Source organism: Muntiacus reevesi, chromosome 19 (genome assembly GCF_963930625.1).
Source record: "Muntiacus reevesi chromosome 19, mMunRee1.1, whole genome shotgun sequence".
NCBI lineage: Eukaryota > Metazoa > Chordata > Mammalia > Artiodactyla > Cervidae > Muntiacus > Muntiacus reevesi.
In genome coordinates this window covers 36,618,825-36,631,908 of record NC_089267.1, presented here as the reverse complement: position 1 = coordinate 36,631,908, position 13,084 = coordinate 36,618,825, and the positions used below count along the sequence as shown (strand labels likewise).

Here is a 13,084-nt window from a genome sequence, read left to right as displayed (position 1 = left end):
GTATTGCAAGGATAAAAGAAGAAGGTATAAATAAAGTGCTGACTGTAGAGTCTGGGCCATATCAAGCTGTCCAAAAACAAAGGTTATTTTGTTATTAGTTTTACAGCAAATAGTTGGCTTTGGAACTGTTTTTTTAGACCATGTTTGCTTGTTTTATACTTGGATGCTAAAGCTATTACATAAACCTGGCGTGCTGTAGTCACAGGGTTGCAAAGAGACGCGGCTTAGTGACTGAACAACAACAAAGTGTATGGAGCCTGTATCTTTCTAACCAACGTGTGTATTTCCGGCAGATTCAGTATACAGATTCAGTATACATCATTTCATGTGGTCCTGAAACAGCTGGGTCAGAGGAGGGATATGTGGTATCACTACCATTCCTACTATAGAGAGCCTTAGGCACATTAGGTAGCTTTTTCAAAGTCACAGCCAATTCCAGCCTATAGATTTCCAAACTCTTTCCATTAAACCACATAGATCAGACACTTGCAAACCTTTTCTGTAAAGAACCAGACAATAAATAGTTCATACCCTGTGGACCACAAACTGTCTTTGTCTCCTACTCTGCTTTTTAGTTAGCTTATTTGTACACAACCCTTTAAAAATATAAATTCCTAGCAATAGGCAGGTATAGAAATAGACCATGGGCCACCTTCGGCTCAAGGGTTGTAGTTTATCAACCTCTGATATAGATTATGCTGGTAAATCAATATAAACTTAATGAAATGGATATACTTAAGAAAGCTGACCCTTTCTAACAAAGATTGTTAATATTTGTCAAATGTTTACTACAGGTCAAATATTGTTCCAAGTGTTTTGGATGTATTAACTTATCTTCACAGACACCCTATTTGTAGGCACTGCATCAGCCCTATTGTAGGAATGGGGAAACCAAACACAGGGCGGTCAAGTAACTTTCTCAAGGCCACAGAGCTAGTAAAGAGCAGAGCTGGGGTTCAAATCCAGGCAGTTCAGCACCAGAGCCTGTGCACTGAACCATCTTGCCTCTTGGTTGGAAGCATGGACTTGCACAGCTTTTGGGGGCAGCAGAGAAAGGGGATGTCAGGAACTGAGTAAACCTTAGAAGTTTCTGGAATAAATAGATTTCAGAGCCATTCACCTTGAAGCTAAGGAGGCGTGGATACCTGCCACCTGTGTTTTATGAAGAATAGCCAGGCTGGAAACCTGTGATGGCTTTCCTTCATGCCACTACAATAGAGGATATGGGTGAGATTGCCGAGGCATCTTGATTTGAGAAAAGCACTTGATTGGATCTCATTAAATTTTAATCATAAACTGAATTCAAAATAAATTGAAAACTTGTTGACAGAGCACAAACAAAGGGTGATGATAAATGGCGATGCATCTAGAGAGGGGATATTTTCCAGGGGACGCCTCTGAGGCAAGGACGGATGGGATTTAATGAAGGTGTTATGTCCCTGGAAGAAGACAAATAGCAGAGCATGAAGCAGAGGAAGGGCAGCAGTGAGCAGCCTGAGTAATTAATAAACCACATTGCTGCTGCTGCTGCTAAGTTGCGTCAGTCGTGTCCGACTCTGTGGACCCCACAGATGGCAGCCCACCAGGCTCCCCCATCCCAGGGATCCTCCAGACAAGAAGAGTGGGTTGCCATTTCCTTCTCCAATGCATGAAAGTAAAAAGTGAAAGTAAAGTCGCTCAGTTGTATCCTACTCTTAGCGACCCCATGGACAGCAGCCTACCAGGCTCCTCTGTCCATGGGATTTTCCAGGCAAGAGTACTGGAGTGGGTAATAAACCACATTACTAACTCCTAAATGATCAAGTCTTGCTGTTACCAACTGCTTGGATTTTTTTTCTTTAAGCATTCTTTGGGTCAACCATAGGGTTGAAGGGCCTTAGAGACACACAGCATGAATATTTTGGGGGGATATATCAATAAATGTATAAATTTACAGCTAGGAAGAGCCTCAGATCCAATTTGGATCAGATCTTTGCAATCACAGATTCTCAAGGTCTTACTTCATTCTCCAGGGAGTCATTTTTTCCCCATAAGTGTCTGAAATTTCTGGATTACAAAACAACAACAACAAAACTTTAAACTCATTAACATTCTTCATTTACTACCCAAATGCATGCAAACTTTCCCAACATTAGTTGGCTTAGTGGAAGTTGGTTTTGAGTGAACTGTATGGCTCGGGTTCAAATTCCAGTGAGTAAATATTTCCAAGTTTACTTGCAGAATTTCCCAGACAGAGAAGTTCTTCCACTTGGTTTGCCAGAGGACTGGAAGCAGTGGTGAGCCCTGGAGATGAGGGAACGTTTACTGGCCCTGGTTCGTGTCTTGCACAGTACAGCTCACAGCATGCTGAAGGCAGTGCAGCGTGACCCGACCTGATTAGAAGTTTGCTCTGGAACTCCTCTGAGCTGCTCAACTGGCTGACGGGGCTAATGGGAATGGACTGACTCCACCGTGCTGGAAGCTGGTAAACACCGTTTCCAGAACAACCTCAAACCAGCCCATGGTTTCTTTTGTTTGTTTGTTTCAGATAAGGTTTCTCTAAACACACTTTTGTGATTCTTAATTCAGTCCAGACCCCAGAATGAAGGAGAAGGGGCAGAAAGGAAAAAATCCAGAGGGGGAGAAGAAGGGATGGAAAGGAGGAAAGGAAAATGGAAGAGAAGTCAGAAGAGTGAGAAACTTTGAAGGAAAAGCTAAAAAAATTTGTCCTTTATTGGTGGAGGACAGAGGCTCACTTAAATCGTGATTTTGACATGTTGCTGGGTAAGACAAGGGGCAGTTGGAAGGGGTGGGAGAGAACGAGTGCAGGTAAAAGGCAAGAGTGTTGGAGGGGAGCTGCTGAGCCCAGAAGAGTCTGGGTCAACAGCACAGAGGAGGAAGGGTGGTGGGAGGGAGCCCTGGGAACCTGGCCTGGGAGAGGAAGAAGGAAAAACACTGGAACCCTTAGTGCAGGAAACAGTGAGGTGGGAAAAGCCAAGTTCCCATCATCACTGAAGCAGCTGCCCAGACCTCAGCCAGTCTGGGTCTTCAGGGTGAAGGAAGGGGGTCACGCGGGCTGGGGGCTCCCGTCAGTCCCAAACAACTTGATCTCAGCTGCCTTATCAGGAAATCACTCCAGACTGGCATAGCTTCACAGGTCACGAGCAGGATGAAAACTCACCTTCCTCCCTCAGCCAGTTTAAAGCTTCAAGTCTCCAGGAAGTTCTGCGTACACACACACACACACACACACACACACGCACATGCACACGCACACACGCACATGCACAGAGGTACAGAGCAAGCTTAACTCTCAGGCATCAACACACATGTGGGTGAGTAGGAGGCCTGCAGGGCAAGAGACGCAAAGAACGTCGAATGTCTGAGGGAGAAGGACAGCCTGGGCTTCATGAACTAAAAATACCTCGGTGACAACGCACTAGAAGAAACAGAAGAGGCCCGGGGGAGAGCTGCTTGACTCTAATCCTCAGATACTTTCTCACGGAAGGACTGCAGGGCTGTTTTGATAAGGAAATATGATCAAACATTAGGGGTCATCTCGTTGGATCTGAAAGGAATTTAAAGTTTAATATGCCTCATCTGTGTGCTCTTTTTTTTCCCATGCAGCAGTTGCCTGCAATTCATATGTGTTTTGAAAGACTAATCGAAAATTGTCTGTCGTGGAAAAATGATTCGAATTCAGGATATTTCTGAGATATCAACTCTTCAAAACATAGATTTAATTAAGGCAAACTACCCCCATAGCCGATCTTTCTGAGTGCCTGCAACTATGATTCTGAATTTCTGCAGCTATGACTGCCTTCTCCTTATTTTCAGAGCATTTGAAAGTCACTAGCTCCTTGATTTTGAGAGAAGCAGGCTTAAATATTTTCCATCTTTGAACCCTCCCAAAGTGAGGTATCCCTGAGTTAATAGTCTTCTCCCCAACACGCCCAGACTTCACGCTTAGTCAGCCCACCCCAAGCACCGAGCAAAGCAGGGGCCGTTCCATCACAAATGACACAAGATGAAGAATGTCTGTGGGTGGTCTTTCTGGGTCAAAGCTTGGCTGGCAGCAAACTACAGCTGACTTGATTTCAGATAATGGTGCATGTTATTTGAAAATAAAAATCAGTAACGCGTCACAGGTGAAACATCTTGAAATTCCTGTCCTCTCATCCAAGGATGAGAGAGAGTCATCTGAAAGCATGATGAGGACCATACGAGGGCCTTCATATTCCACAGAAACAGCTGAGCAATACCAAAAGCCCTGAGTCAGCCCATCCCACTCAACCAGGGCCCGTGTGAACTGTATGGAGGGAGAGAATGAGCTCAAAAGAAACAATGATTTTTTTTTTCTTTTTTAAAACAATGTAGTGGTTTGGAAAAGGTTAAGAATTCTGGGTGTCCACCCTCTAATAATGTGTCGGATCCTAGTCATCACCCTTACATGGTGTCAGGATGTGCTTCACAGCTTCCTTTCACCTCCCATTAAAGGCCCCACACAAAGCGACTAGTCTAGCCAAGGAGTCATTTCCAGCTCCAGCTAAGTCAGTAACACAGCCCTCTGGAGCCAGGCCTGTGTGCCAGCTCTCTGGTGCTGCCTGGACTCTGGGCAAGTGCACAGGCCATGTCTTCCTGGGTAACCCAAATGGGACAGAAACTAATTCAAGAAACTCCCTGTGTTCTCCTATTTAACTAGAGTCAAAAACAATACCTAAATTCCAGGCAGCTCTCCCACAGAGCTATGGGGCTGCCCAGTACCCTCCCCTAGCCACCCAGCCTTTCACCCAGACTAAGGCTTCAGCTTTTATAAATGAGTGAAACGAATCAGAGCAGTTTATGTGGAAGAAACCGGAACGCCCCCAAGGTGTTTGACAGTATTCTGAGTGCTAGAGGGTAAAGAAGGATTAAGCCCTTCTCCTCCAGGGACTATCTAGTAGGAGAGGTAAGATTAATATATTTGAATCATCAGTAAACAAAACACATATCCTCTAAGACCGCCCACTATGGCTGCCCCTCTGGGATTCTCATCACCCTCACCTTATTTTCTTAGAAGTAAATTTCAACATAATCTTCTTAGCTCACCACCCCCACCCACATTTTATTGATGAAGAAATCCAGGCTCATGGAAAAAAAAAAAAGTAAATTGCCTAAGTCACAGAGTCAGCAAGCAGAGAAGGGAGAATCTGAAACCAAGTTTCAGGTTCTCTGTTTTTATTACTTATTTTCCTGTTCATTTAAAAATATCCCCCTATACTAAGAGACCACCTTGAACTTGACAGTCACATGAAGCTCGATAAGCTTCTAAGAGAAAACAATAGCACTTCTCTCCTTGTTTTTCCTAAAGGCTCAGGCCGGCTATCTGTGCCAGCAAATGCCTGGGTGGTGTGGGAGGGTGGAGGGCTGGGGCAGAGGGGCTGGCAGAGCCACAGCCAGCACGGAACAGGGCTGGACTTCCTGGCTCATAAACAGGGTGTTGGGGTTTTTTTCCCCTGAGTGAAAGAGGGATGAAAAAAACTCAGGAGTTCTCCTTCCACCTCTGCCACTGAGCGTCCCGGGGCTGGAATCCAAAGTCTTCATTTTTGCCTTCCCCGGCTCCCTCCCTGGAGAAGGGGGGTGAGGTAGGGGGAGGGGGGTTGTCTTCTTCATCAAAACTTGTGGGGACACTAAGTCCTCAAACACAGGGGTGTGTGTGTGTGTGTGTGTGTGTCTATTCCTCAAAGAGTTAATCTTCGCTCTCCCGTCTGAAATACTAAACCACTGGCCCTGTCTCACAGCCGACACGTAGCTGTCATGTTCTCAGCCGGAGCTGTCTCTCCGTACACGAACCAACAAATGAAAGGTGGGGAGAGGCAGGCGGAGGAAAGCGAGACGGCACTTTCAGGAAAGGAGAAAACAGTGTTTCGGAAAATGGATCAGAAGTTAAGAAGTAAGGTCAGTCAGGTGACAACTGAACCACTTACCTTGGAGCCGCCAAGGACAGACAGGCTGGCCACGGGTGGTCACGCTCTCTCTCTCTTCTTCTCGGGGCCGCCCCACCTTGGGCCGCTCCAGGCCTCCCTCCACCCTCTCCCGGCCCAGGTAAGCCGTGGAACAGGCTCCGAAGCAGGAAGTGGAGGCTGTATGCAAATTTCTACCGAGCCTAGGAAGCCTCTGCTCAAAAATCTCCCTGTGGGCAGTGAATCAACAGCCGCTGAGAAGTCACTTTACTTCTTAAAACAGAAACCTTCATTCACTAGAAAAGGCCACGAGCCAATTAGGCTGCATTTTTTTCCCCCATCACCCAGCTAAGTAACTGCTGAGGAATGTCCCCTGAACCTCAGGGTTGTCGAAGCACCCAGGCCTGAGACGGTGCCCGGGGAGTGGTGGTAAGATGGGTTATTCATTAGCAGCTCCAGAGCAGGAAACTGGGGTGGGGCAGATCGTGGGGAGGAGTATGGAGCAAAACTTCTTACTGTCTCTAACTGCATTTACTGCTCTTAATCACAAAGGAGGACTCACTGTCCATTCCCCACCCCCACCCCAACACACACATTCCTTACCCCATCCACAGGCATGAAGAAGTGACTATTTTTAAGAAAAACACACACACACACAGTCTTCCTCTGGCTGCATTTTTCATATCCTCAAGTTTATTTCTTCATCTTTCCTTCTCCTTGTTTAATCGGTGCCTACAGAATTTATTGCTGAAGAGACACTAGAAGCAGGATGAGCAGGACAGCAGGCTGTAATGGGAGCTGTGGTGGCCAGCGTGTGAACTCAGCTACCACTGGCCAGCTGGGTGTGGGCAGGTGTACTGTGCTGCTGCCGCTCTGCCTGCCCGGTGAGTCCTGAGGGCCAGCCCATTTTTGCCAATAGATACGACAGATAAATACATGTATGTGTATCTATATACATTTATTCACTGTTGTTTCTAACACTTATCACTGTGCCCAGAACATAGTAGGCAAGCATGACATAACTGCCAAATGACCAAAAAAGATAGAAATGTCTGGAAGAATGCATATCAAACTACTAAGTAGTGATCACCTCCAGGGAAGAGGGTTGAGGGAATGGGTGACAATGGAAGGCTTTTATCCTATTCATTGCATAAAATATATATACTGTACATATATTGGGGGCTTCCCTGGTGGCTCAGTGGTAAAAAAGTGGTTAAAAAAAAAGCGGTTAAAAAAAAAAGTGGTAAAAAAGCTGAGATGAAGGCGACACTAGAGTTGCAGTTTCGATGCCTGGGTGGGGAAGAGCCCCTGGAAGAGGAAACAGCAACCCACTCCAGTATTCTTGCCTGGAAAATTCCATGGACAGAGGAGCCTGGTAGACTACAGTCCACAGGGTCACAAAGAGTCAGACACAACTGAGCACACAAACACCCCATACCTATATTGGATTCTTTTCCCCACAAGTGTGTAGTATAACATTCATCAAAAAAAAAAAAAAGATTTAAAAGTTCACTTATTACCTTGGCCTTGAGTTTTCTGCCTCAAAATTATTATTATAATAGGTTTTTTCAGTTTAGGGGAAAATAGCACTTTTTTGTACGGAGCTGTTGGTACCAGGATACTTTGAAAAAGCTATCCCTATTAGGGGATGAGAATAGAAAAGAGCGACAAAAAGAGAAGAAAAGAAAGAGGGAGAGCAGAGAAAGGGTGGGGTGAAGACAATTTTCATCTCTTTTAGATGCCTTTAAATGGATTGGGAAAAGCCCAGAAGACGCTCCTGTCAACCACTGCCTTTGGAATACAGCCCATCAGGAAGAACAAGAGGGATCTTTTTTTCTAGTTCTCCCACCAACTGTTTCCCCAGATGTGAGCCTAAGGGCCCTGCGGGGAGATACCAAGCACTGCAGTGCTGCTCATAATTGCTGGTAGCTGGGCCTTCCTCTGGCTCGGTTCATCCTGAGCAGAACAGCAGCACTTGAGGAAGGAGTTCATGGTTCCTACTTAGGAGCCTTTGCTGGGGCCCCACTGAAAAGCAGCCTGAGGATGTAAACTGTTTACAGAGGAGGTCCTGAACACCAGAAACTTCTGTCTGAACATGCCTGCGGCAGTTAGTCAAATATGGATGATGGGGGAAATGTCAGGGAGCGCCTGGGAAATGAACACCTCCATCCCTCCAGGAGACCCCGCTGGTGTTCCCGGGCTGATACACACAGCCCTTGGCTGCCCCCACAGAAAAGGAACTCTTCACCCAGGAACTACCAGACAGTACTTGTTAGTATATTTAATCCTCCAAAAAGGCCTAGAGATGAGTTTACTCCTGTCCTTCCCAGTTTACCTTTAAGGAATCTGGAGCTCGAGACAGGGTCACTTCTAAGGTCACACAGCTAGTCTGTGGAGAAGAAGTCCAGAACTGTCTCACTTCCAATAGGTGGATGTTACCTCCCCTTCCTTGGTTGCCCTGCTAAAGTCTGCTCTTCCTATGTGCTTGGGTGGACCACACAGAACTTGCTTTCTTTGCACAACTCTTGGCAATTTAAGAGAGGGGGAATAAAGGGGTAAGTAATAAAAAGATGGGTCTGAAACTGTGCCAGTTACCATGGTGCTGCATCTATGCGATGCCAGCTGCTGTATACACAGTAGGCAGAGTACTCAGGAGGCGGACCAGCCCTCTTGTTCTGGTCCAGGAGGCAGGATAGGTGTTTGCCAGGTTCTAGAGTCGCTCAGTATTCTTGCATAATTAGATAAAGGCCAGTTCTTTCCACCTTTGTAAGCAAAACCATTTGGACCTAATGCTCTGGACTCAGTATACTATGGTTTTAACCCATGAAAAGAGAGGCAAAGAGAAAAAGATTCATTCCTTGGACAAACCTTGATTTTCCATTTTTAAACACTATGATTTTAAGTGCTGAAAAGGCAGAGTGAAACTACGACACACCATGAGGAAGAAAAGAAAGCTCCTGTCCTCACTCACAGAGTCCGCAGCACTGGAACAACTCGGTTCCAGGACTGAGGCAAGAAGAGAAGAGACGCCCCGGCTCCCAGCGCCTGGTCCTGCCTACCCTTCTGGCTTACTCCAGTCCCACAATCTTTAGTGAGTACTTGCCTCATTCCAGACATGGGCTGGGTGCTAGGCACGCAAACTGAAAGATTCTCAGGTTCTTGTGCCTCTTTCAGAAGTGAAAAACTATGGAAATACAGGGAGTTCCAAATAAACTAGCCACCAGACATGGCTGTAGAGTCACTGGTTACTTCTTCTCCACTGCTGTGGTGGGATGCTTCTAGTTCAGAGGGGCTGCCAGAGGCAGGCAGAAGCCAGAACTCTTCACTGCCTTCCTCCCCGACTCCCGCTGAGCCCCCGGACCTGCCCCACCAGTCCAGGGGGCCCTTCTTCTCAGAGAGTTGCCCTCTACAGCTGTTCCAGATTCTGTCAGCTGAGTCAGTCAGAACCTCACAAATCTCACATAGAGGTCCTGTTAGTAACACAGACTCTTCATGAGGAAAGGATTCTCTCTCACTCCTTTTCTTTTTAAGAGGTTCTTTGAGGACTTCCCTGGTGGTCCAGTGGTTAAGACTCCATGCTTCCAATGCAGGTTATGCTGGTTTGATCCCTGGTCAGGGAACTAAGAGCCCATAGGCCGTGTGGCAAAAAAAAAAAAAAAAAAAAAGAGGTTCCCTGAGCTGTGTATAGATTTGTTCATCTCCTTCTCCTATGAAGGGTATAAGGTTTTGTCAGCCTACAAAAGTTCTGTCATTCCATTTCCCCACTGCGATGGTACGAATTCACCTTACTTTTACACCCTTAAAAGGGAACACTTTAAAGTTCTGGAAAAGCCAAAGATTATCTACTTCAAGGTGACTTTCCTCTAAGTGGTCACCTGGACCCAAAGTTGTTGGCAGCATCTCTTGCTCAAAAGTGATTAAGTCCTGACAAATTAGGCTCCCCAATATGACCAACACAATAATAACAGCTAACCTCAGATAGCACTTAAGTGTTCTAAGAACTGTGTGTGCATTTATGTATTCAATGTTCACAATACCCCTATGAGGTAGGTACTAGAAGATTAGTTACACTTATTATTTACTGTGTACCAAGCGATTTTCACTATGTGTCTAACAAAATGAAGAGATATACTCACCAGAATTCCAGACAACTGCTTTCCAAGAGACAGAAGTAGATGGAGACCAGACTCTGCTTCCTGTGGAGGCTGGACACAGCAGGGCAAGTCAGATGAGAGAGGGATGCTTGGAAAGGGATGGTAAGGAAGAAGCATGAGGTCCACAGAGGAGATGGAGGAGATTCAGTGTGGTAATGAGAGAGCAGGAGGCATCCTCCACCCTTCAAGGAAGTCTGTAATTAATAATCCTACATTATTCTCCAAGTCTTCTCTAGTTGGATGTACTCAGTTGTTTGACTTTTGAACATGTACATGGGGAGTTTATTCAGGTTCTATTTAAAAAAATAGGATGGTTAGGGCAGAAGAACTAATTTAACATTTCTACAAAGGAGACAAGACAGATGGCCAACAGGCACATGAAAATATGCTCAGCATCATGAATCATTAGAAAAATGCAAATCAAAATCACATTGAAGTATCACCTTACACTGATCAGAATGACCATCATCAAAAGTCTACAAATAATAAATGCTTGAGAAGGTGTGGAGAAAAGGAACCCTCCTACACTGTTGGTAGGAATATAAATTGGTATAGTCACTATGGAGAACAGTATAGATGTTCCTTAAAAAGCTAAAAATAGAACTACCATATGATCCAGCAATCCCATCCTGGGCATATATCTGGAAAAGGTGAAAATTAATTTGAAAAGATACATGCCCTCCAATGTTCATAGCATCACTGTTTACAGTAGCGAAGACAGGGATAAAACCTAAGTGTCCATCAACAGAAGGATGAATAAAGAAGTTTGGTACATATATGTGAGGGCATATTACTCAGCCACAGAAAAGAATGAAACAATACCATTTGTAACAATATGGATGGATCTAAAAATTACCATACTAAGTGAAATGAGACAGAAAGACAAGTTTACGATATCACTTATATGTGGAATCTAAAATATGATACAAAAGAGAACAGATCTATGGTTACCAAAGGGGGAAGCTGGGAGGGATAAATTGAGCGTATGGTATTAACAGATGCACACTACCATATATAAAATAGATAAACAACAAGGACTTACTGTATAGCACAGGGAACTATATTGAATATTTTGTAATAAACTGTAATGGAAAAGAATAGAAAAAAGAACAGAAAAGTAGAAATCACTTTGCTGACACCTGAAACTAACACAATATTGTAAATCAAGCATGTCTCAACTTAAAAAAGTAGGATGGTTACTATAAAAAAAGAGAAAGGAACACGTTTCATGGAGCATATACATAAATTGGAACCTATGGGCACCATAGGCGGGAATTTGAAATTGTGCAGCCTCTGTGAAAAATAGTATGGCAATTTCTCACAAATTTAAAAATTGAATTACTATATGACCCAATAATTCCATTTCTGGGTATACACCCAGAAGAAGTGAGGGTTTCAAAGAGATCCTCAAGATAAGAAAGCAGAGTCTGAAAGAGAAATGTGTACACCATGTTCATATCAGCATTATATACTACAGCCAAGGTAGAAGCAATCCAAGTGTCCATCAATGGATGACTAGGTAAACGGAGTATGGCATACACCTACAATGGGATATAAGTCAACCTTAGAAAAGGAAGGAAATTCTGACGTGTACTATAACATGGATGAACCTGGAGGACATTTTGCTCAGTGAAGTGAGCCAGTCATACAGGGACAAATACTGTATGATTCCACTTGGCTGAAGTACCTAGAGTGATCAAATTCACAGAGACAGAAAGTAAAATGATGGTTATCAAGCACTGAGAAGAAGGAAGAATGCAGAGTTATTGTTTAACGGGTACAGAGTTTCAGTTTTGCAAGATGAAAAGAGTTCTGGAAATACATAACGATGCCAGTTACGCAATGACGTGAATGTGCTTAATGCCACTGAACCATGCACTTAAAAATGGTTAAGATGGTAAGTTTTATGTTATGTTATTTCATCACAATTAAAATAAAATAACCCCCAAAGCAGATGGGCATGGTGGGTTTTATTTCCCTCATTTTACAGGTGAGAAAATTAGGATGCACGAAGTCAGGGAGCATGTCAGAGGTGCACAGCTGGGTTTCAAACCAGCGCCAACGCCCTGAGAAGGCCCCAGCTCTTCCCCGCACCGTGCTATCCAGGACCCACTGGGGCAGGTGGATGCTAAAGTCACAGACTCATGCCCCTTACCCTCTCGAGACTACCCTTCCTTCTTCAACACTGCTTTTTTCCAGGATACTTTTTCTTTCTTTTGCCTTTCCCTCATAAAAAGGTGCTCTCAGGAAAAAAACCTGATCACTCATTTATACCTCCGTTACACGGTGTGAATTTAAATCATTGTGCTTGCTCTCTGAGGGGTGCTTGCATTTTAAGCCTCATCACTCTCTATGAAATGAAAGCCTTTGTTCCATGTTAAAGGAATTTCAGGCATCAGGGAGCAAGCAGGAAGAAACTGGAGGGTGGCGGCGGCAGGTAAGAGCACTATAACCCAGAGAAATGTATTAAATGGTGGAAACTGTAGGCGCAAAGTTAGAAGGCAGGTGTATTTTATGGACAGACTGATCTTTCAAGGCCTCACAAAGATGTGAGCTGTGGATGCAAGAGAGATAGGTGGGCGGTTCTCATTAAGTTTTGCCCATCCAGCTGCCTGACCTCCAGACGCTAAGCTTTTGTTTGTCACTGGAAACTGGGCACTTAGAAAAGAGAATCTGGAGGCTTGATTTCCTCAGGGCACTGTCTCCCTGACACTTCTCACTGCCTCTTCTCTTCCTGTTGCATCGTGAAGTTGCAGTCTAAAGCAACTGGGTGTGGTAGTTGGAGGTCTCTGCCCAAAGATCTGCACAATCATTCCTTTAGGGTCAAGAATGCCCCGCATGTATATGTTCACTGACATGGTATTGTGTAGGACCTAAGGCAGCCCATGAGGATGTAGATGCCTGTTTTCTGGACACTCACAGACAAGGACTGAGCATTCCTGGGAGTGGAAAAAGACATTGCACCAACAGCATTGGGATAAGAGCCTGGGCTGCAAGTTTAGATGTGGA

General features: G+C 44.7%; 1 protein-coding gene and 1 long non-coding RNA gene across 3 annotated transcripts in view; one reads left to right on the top strand and one right to left on the bottom strand.

Annotated features, from left to right (window-relative positions):
- The window catches only part of TRAF3IP2 (TRAF3 interacting protein 2), a 43,583-nt gene extending 37,199 nt beyond the window's left edge, over positions 1–6,384 (bottom strand). For both annotated transcript variants that reach the window (XM_065911636.1, XM_065911637.1), the window contains exon 1: positions 5,946–6,384. The gene's annotated coding sequence lies outside the window, so the exon portion shown is untranslated. The remainder of the gene's footprint in view (positions 1–5,945) is intronic.
- Positions 5,552–8,090, top strand: LOC136150845 (uncharacterized). The gene is made up of 3 exons (XR_010659943.1): positions 5,552–5,916; positions 6,660–6,805; positions 7,660–8,090. It is a non-coding gene; the product is annotated as an uncharacterized lncRNA (long non-coding RNA).
- Positions 8,091–13,084: the final 4,994 nt, after the last annotated feature.